Genomic DNA, 8,048 nt, shown 5'->3' with positions numbered 1-8,048 from the left:
GACTGCGCCACCCAGGCGCCCCTCTTAATTTTTTTTTAATGTTTATTTAGTTTTAAGAGAGAGAGACAGAGCACCAGCAGGGGAGGGGCAGACAGAGAGGGAGACATGGAATCCGAAGCAGACTCCAGGCTCCGAGCTGTCAGCACAGAGCCCGACGCGGGGCTCGAACTCACAGACCAAGAGATCATGACCTGAGCCGAAGTCGGACGCTCAACCGACTGAGACACCCAGGCGCCCCCAGCACTAGTGTCTTTTGAAAGAAATCATGGAGATGATTGAAAATGTTCACTTGCTTTACTGTTTTCTAGCGTAAATTCTTATTTTGAAGTTATATGTAGAGAGTATGACTGTATCTTGTATCATGGTACATTGGAGAGGCGTTTTGTTTGTTTTCTATTTATACACTTGTCTGTAATCCTGAGTTATCTTTTCCTTCACCCTACATATTTCCTCTAAATGTATATCCCTATAATAAAGTTCTTTATCTCTATTACCATTATAACATTGAATATTGTCAGAAGCGTTGGCTGGTCGGTGAAATCCAGTTGAAATATTACAGGATTAGAATCAGTACCGCTTAGATAATGATTATAATCATAAATGTACCAGTAATGGGATGCAAATATTGTCAGAAAAATTAATAAAGCTGCATACAGTTCATTTCCACAAATAGGCAATCTCCCCTATAATTTACATTTATGATATGGTCTTGGTAGGGTTTTAATGTGAGCCACTTCGATAGAAATATCATCTAAACACTGCCCTTAGTTACTTAAACATAACTCCAGGGCATAATTCTATCCTCGAAGCCTGATGTTTGCCATTCATAAACTCCCTCAAATGTCACTGATGACAAACTGAACAGAACTGAAAAAATGGATACAGTCATCCATTTTTTTTCATTCATTCATACGCGCAATCCATTTAACTTCGTGCCTGGAGAAAAGCATGGCTGCGTGTTCTCCTTTGCTTGGCCCGTGGCTGGAAGGCGGCCTCGGAAAGTCTCTGAGAGGTTCTACCTCGAGTTATTCTTCATACCCAACAGTTGCCTGGCCCCCTCTGCTTTGGAGTGAGGGCTTCATAGGAATCGAGGCAACGCTGGGGTGTGAGGGGCCTTTGGCTTCGAGAATAGCCTAAAAAGTTGGGAACTTGGCCCTGCAGACTCCGCTGTCCTGCTGGGGGTGTTGCTTTGCGCTTCCTCTGCCCCAGCGAGCATGGGAACCTGTGGGTAGGGGCTCGCGCTCGTGCAAACCCACCACAGGGGTTCAGGTGAGGCCTCCGGATCCCCTCTCTGGTTTGTGCATCCGTTGGCTTTTACTCGGTAAGAGGACACCAAAGCATAATAGGAGAAAGATGAAAAAGGTCTACATAATCTTGATTGTTTTTTTTTTGTTGCCAGAGTGATAGGCTTTCCTAATATGTTGAAGTGGTTTCAGGAATGTGTTGATCACCTGTGTAGATCTTTTTTTTTTTTTTTTTTAAATGTTTATTTTGGGGACAGAGAAAGACAGAGCATGAACGGGGGAGGGGCAGAGACAGAGGGAGACACAGAATCGGAAGCAGGCTTCAGGCTCTGAGCCATCAGCCCAGAGCCTGACGCGGGGCTCGAACTCACGGACCGCGAGATCATGACCTGAGCTGAAGTCGGACGCTTAACCGACTGAGCCACCCAGGCGCCCCGATCACCTGTGTAGATCTTAAGTGATGTTTCCTCCTTTCATGTACTCCCACCGCTTCCTGTTAGTTAATCTGTCTCTAGTGAAGCCATCCCCCCACCCCCGCCCAGCCCTGCTCCTGTCCTCCACTCTTTCCCCATCCTTCCTCCTCATTTCTGCGTTTCCCTTCCATCAAAGTGTTTTTCTTCCAATTTCCCAGCGTCCCCTTATCTTTTAATTAAATCACTGGGGGACATATCGAAAGTCCTCAGGGCTCACTTTGAGCTGGGGAGAGGCAGAAAGCTCTCGCCTGACCATAAACAAATGTTAATTTAAATGACGTTCGAGACATACTTTCTCCGCCAGGCTTAGTTTTGCATTGCTTGTAATGTCAGCCTTGGCATACGCATCCAAGGGAGGCAAACTTATTTTGTAAAGCATTTACTCTATTCCCAACTCACCATTGCTGGGGCCCGAGCGCAGATTTAAGTGGTGTCTAATCAAATGATGAAATAGCGTCTTTGATGATGAAATTAGACGTTGTTGTCCATGATTCTGATGGTCTCCAGGAATTCCAAATCTGGACCCATGAGTGACGTTCAGCCATACCTAAAATAAAGGGCCAGGCACACAGAGAAGTGCTTCTGGCCACTTCAGTTACGATACGGGACTGAACGAGGTGTGGGACTTTCCACTATGCGGAAATTTCTTAGCGGAGTATTTCACTACCCAAGCCGATTCGAGAAGAGATACCAGATGACCATGCATGCCGCACATCCCCTGAAGCCCTGAAGTGATATTTGCACTGAAGATCACAACAGGCGTGTGGGAAACCAAGTCACTACCAAGTGAACAACTAGTAAGTGTCCCCCCCTGGTCGAAATCTAGTGAATTTTGAATGAGCGGAGGACGTCTTGTTCATCTTTGTATCCGTCACGGCTTTCAGCAGTGTCATGCGTGTACTTTGTACTCAGCAAATGGCTGCCTGTCCCTGTGGCTTTCGCCATGCACCTGATTCACGATGACACAGCGGCAGTGTGCTGCTTTCGGCCATTGGGATCTCCCTCCCGAGGACATGTCAGTGAACATGGCACACAGCGTACTTATGATGGGAGCTGAGAGACCAGGCTCGTACCTCAGCCCTGACACCCTCCTGGCTATGGGCTGAACTTCCTGGGAAAACGTGGGAGAGCTGTTAAAAGCCGCTCCCTTTCTCTAGAACGCTCTTCCCAGTCTCTTCACCAAGACTTCTCTTCCTGTCCTTCAAGTCTTAACTTCAAGGGCATCTCCTGACCCCAGAGCCCTGAGGAGTTCCCAAATGGTCATGGACAGAGCAGGGCAGAAAGCAGCTCCAAATGTTGAGCGTGGTACACACACACACACACACACACACACACACACACACACACAGAGTTAGGTTACATGGTTTGCTTAGTGTCTTCTACACTAAGTTTTAACTTCTATAAGGGTAGGAATGATATTCGTGGCTCTATCTCCAAAGCCCACCTTGGATGTGGTACATAGTAGACCCTTTAATTTGGGTTTGTTGAATGGGCCTACATGTCCGTACCAGTTTGCTGGGGCTGCTGTCACAAAGCACTACAAAGGATGACTGACACAACGGAAGGCTGTGGTCACCCAGTTCTGGACACTAGACGTCCAAAATTAAGTAACTCGCAGGGTCGGTTCTTCTGAGGGCAATGCGGGAAGGATCTGTTCTAAGCCTCTCTTTGGCTTGTAGACACCTTCTTCCTTTTCACATCACTTTCTCCCGCATGCATACGTATCCCCAAATTTCCCCTTTTCATAAAGACCCAAGTCTTACTGCTGTAGGACCCACCTTAGTGACCTCATTTTAACTTGATTACCTCTGTGAAAGACCACTCCGGAAGTAGTCACATTCTGAGGTATTGAGGATTGGGACTTCAACATATGAATTTGGGAGGGGGGACACAATTCAGCCTGTAACAATGCCTCACACAGTTCGTGACAAGTCCACACTGCTGTTCCTGCCTAGTTGTGAGGAACAGTGCTTAAGTCACACATTGATGATTAAAGCTTCTGTCTTGACTCCTGATAAAACTGTGTTTGGAACTCCAAGCTTTGCTTGGCAAAAGAAAATTGGGGTTGAAATGTTGAAATGTTGAAAATCTTGGAATTTAGGGAATTTAGAAAATTCTGGCATATATATATATATGTATATATATATGCCATGGCATATATATGCTATATATATATATATATATATATGACATGGCATATATATGCTATATATATATATATATGCCATAGAATATATATATGGCATATATATATATATATATGCCATAGCAAGGAAATACATATACATGTATATAAACTGAAAGCTAAGCACCCACTCTTTTTCTAGACTATATCCATTCCTCTCCTATCTAGCCAATGGTGGGAAAATTAGGAACCATGGATTATTGGAAGCGAAATATCTCAAACTACTTTTCCCATTATGGTAAGGTATGATTTGTAAAGTACCAGAAGGCAGGTAGGTTGGATTCACATGTGAGATTAATGGTCTCACAGAGAGACAAGTCACAATGAGACCAGGCGCTTGTACATCGGTAGAGAGGGAAGGTAAAAATGAAAGAAGGTTGGACAAAATTTCTTACTCTTTGCCTGGGACAGATGAGCGTGATTAATGATGCCTGGAACCTGGAGGACATTACGCTAAGTGACATAAGCCAGACACAGAAGGACTAACACTACATGAAACCACTTATATGAGGAATCTAATATGGTCAGATTCACAGAAGCATAGAGTGGAATCGTGGTTGCCAGGGCCCAGAGGGAGGGGAAAGAGAGGCAATGTTAGTCAAAAGGTACAGAGTTTCAGTTATACAAGATGAACAAATCTTACAGAGCTACTCGATAGCATAGTGCCTATAATTAACAATATCATATTGTATACTTAACAATATACTCATATTGTGCATCTTCTATTGTGTTCTTATGACAAAAAAGTAATAAGAATAATAAATAAGGAAGTGGGAAACTTTTGGAGGTAATGGATATGTTAATGACATAGACTGTGGTTTCATAGGTGTATACTTACCTCCAAAGTTGTTTATACTAATTACATAACAGCTTTTTGTATCTCAATAAAGTTAAAAAAAAATAATGTCCAGAAAATGTCAACAACTATGAATGAGGTATCAGTAAGGTGTCTACATGTGAGGTATCTTATGTGTGAGGGATTACATGTGGCTTCCTGTGGTTAATGTCCACGTTTTGGGGGGGGGCAGGTCTGAAACTTATGAACTGAGCACTCTTTTCTAATAAGACTAAAATATTGGTGTAACTAACGTCCATGGCGTAACTACTAATCATCGGTGTTGGATTTTAGGAACAAATGGAAAGAGCAGAGTTGTTCATTTTAAAAGGTGTTTTCTTGGGAGGGAGGCTCCCTTCTGAAACATCTAATCAAAGGTATTGAAAATATTCTTGCATTTCTACTTCTGTCTTACCAAGAATTCATTGCTTATGACCGATTCTTGCCAGGCAGTATGATTTACAGAGTTATCATTATTTCCAGGCTACATCTTATAATAGAAATACGTTAAGGATTTGGCCATTTTCTCTGGCTCTTGTTCTGTGACCTAAATTCTGATGTCACTTTAGACCAGTCCTGTCCTTGGAGGCATGCCTCATGGTATGGGTATGACGTTTAAAGACGTAACTAGTGCTACGGAGTTCAAACACATGGTCCTTGTTTGATCATCCGAAGCAGTGAATTATGCCTAGATCCTAAGGACAGCCTTGTCATTCAGGATTTAATTGCAACCGTGGATGCATTTTGACATCATTTTTTGGGGTAGAACATTTGTGTCAAATGAGTTATTTGAAAACCACATAGAATTCAGGAATGCAACCAATAATCTGAAAGCATTTCCTGGGTGTTTTATAGGCAGGATTGTACAAATTTGGTCAAACCTCATAGGCACTAATTAATCACAGGGTACGTCTTTCCTATGGTGGTCCTCCAGAGTATAGCTTGTCTGGCCCAGAGGGGACATTTGACAGCTGTCCTCACCAGCATTTTCAGTGAACTATCTATGTTTCAGGAAGTAGAAGGCAGCTCAGTCATCATTTTGAACCTGGTACCCAGATGGTCGCTCATGCCAAGGGGACAGTGCATGGTCAATGACAACTTCAGTCTTCAAGGGAAAATTCAAATAAGACACATATGAATGGAAACATGCCAGCAATTTGCTAAGGAGATTAGGGAGATTTTTAAAATAGCATTCAAATATGGTACCAAATGGATAGAAAATTGTTAATGATACGCAACATTTGTCTTCCATTTCTATAGCTGTCAAAGAACCATTAAATGCACAGTATTTATAAATCTTCCCTGGATTCTGTGAAGCTTTGTCAGGGAGGTATTGTTATCCTAATTAGCAGATGAAGAAAGAGGTTTTAAAAAGAAAAAAAAAATACACAAAGATTAAAGGAACTGCCTCTTTCACACATATAATCACTACAATAATTAAATCACTATGAACTTAATTAAACCAAGATACAAAACATTGCAGAAAAATGTTATGTCTTATTTACAACTTTAAGAGGCTGAATTAATTATTTCTTAAAATAAATTCAAAGATTGTATTCCAAATTTGTCTGCATGCTTGACTCTTATAAGGACGTGAAATGTAAACATTTCATATTAAGGATGAGGCAAGAATTAAATTCGGATTGCTCGTGCTATGTTACATACACAATAAATACAAAGTGACGAAACAATAGAAAATGAAAGATTTTTTTTTCCAACGTTTATTTATTATTTTTGGGACAGAGAGAGACAGAGCATGAACGGGGGAGGGGCAGAGAGAGAGGGAGACACAGAATCGGAAACAGGCTCCAGGCTCTGAGCCATCAGCCCAGAGCCCGACGCGGGGCTCGAACTCACGGACCGTGAGATCTGACCTGGTTGAAGTCGGACGCTCAACCGACTGCGCCACCCAGGCGCCCCGAAAATGAAAGATGTTAAAATGGTATTTCACAAGAAGCTTAAAAAGAAACCTGTGAACAGTCCAGTTAATTAAAAATAATTATGTAAGTAGTATTTTTCATAAAAGATGATTTCTTTAAAATCCTTCCTTGCTTCCATTTTTATCACTGCCAAATCCTAAAAGTTTCCTTAGCCATTTTGCTCTATAGATACAGCTAGATACTTGGAGAGATTGATTGATAGATAAAATTATCACACATATTTCTAAAGTTAACATTTTCCAATCTTGACGCACTCCTATGTTGTGCAAACATCCTACGCTTGCTGTAACTAATTATAAATATGTCTTAAAATACGTATTTTGCGACTTGAAGGGTCTGCTTATCCAGTGAAATTCAGAGAATTCTTCCCTCCCACGGGTTCCTCCAACACCGACCCAGTCTAGCCCCACCCGCCTCCACTCTGCCTGTCAAAGGTAGGAGGCACCACCTTCCCAGGATCCTTGCAGACGCTCCCGCACGTGCATTAGGCTCACTCCTGACCTGTGACCACCAGGGATGCCACTAGCCCCACCCCCATCTGCCATCAGCCTTCGTTCCAACCACCAGGTAGAAGATGCGAGTTTCCTCCTCTGTCAACTTGCCATTGTAAATTTCCCTTACCTCCCTTGTTTTCCTCCATACCTCTACTGTCCTTCTTGCAGACCACATAATCCTTATTTTAAAAGTCATGACCTGAGGGACACCCGGGTGGCTCAGTCGATTCAGCGTCTGACTTCCGCTCGGGTCATGATCTCCGGGTTCTTGAGTTCAAGCCGCACAGGGCTCTGTGCTGACAGCTCAGAGCCTGGAGCCTGCTTTCGAATTCCGTGCCTCCCTCTCTCTGTCCCTCCCCCGCTGACACTCCGTCTTTCTCTCTCTCTCTCAAACGTAAATAAACGTTAAAGTAATTTTAAAAGTCATGACCTGAGCCGAAGTCGGATGCTTCACCAACTGAGCCACCCAGGCGCCCCCTGATGACTGTTTTTCTACAAAATATTATCTTCTGGGCCACCGAAATCATTGGTGATAAAGCAGTTCTTCAAAGAATCCATAGAAAGAACTGAGCACTCTTGGGACGGCTGCACTTGTGTTCTTGACCCAGCCTGCTCGGGGCTCCTCCTTTGGGAATGTTAATAAACCTCTGTTTCACCCATCCCCACCATCATTTGGATTCTAAGCGGTTAACGAAGATGCTTCACTATTGTCTCGGAGATATTCTTTCTTCTTCCTTTATTATTCCTTCTACTTTGGAAATCTTCAAGCATATATAAAGGTAAGGCCACGTACCCAACACCCAGCCTCAATGGTCCTCCCTTAATTTTTTGTTTTCTTCTTTGCTGGAATATTTTAAAGAAAACCCTGCATACATGT

The sequence above is a fragment of the Herpailurus yagouaroundi genome, unplaced genomic scaffold (genome assembly GCF_014898765.1).
Source record: "Herpailurus yagouaroundi ecotype Mexico unplaced genomic scaffold, PumYag 165, whole genome shotgun sequence".
Lineage (NCBI taxonomy): Eukaryota > Metazoa > Chordata > Mammalia > Carnivora > Felidae > Herpailurus > Herpailurus yagouaroundi.
This window is presented reverse-complemented; position numbering follows the sequence as displayed.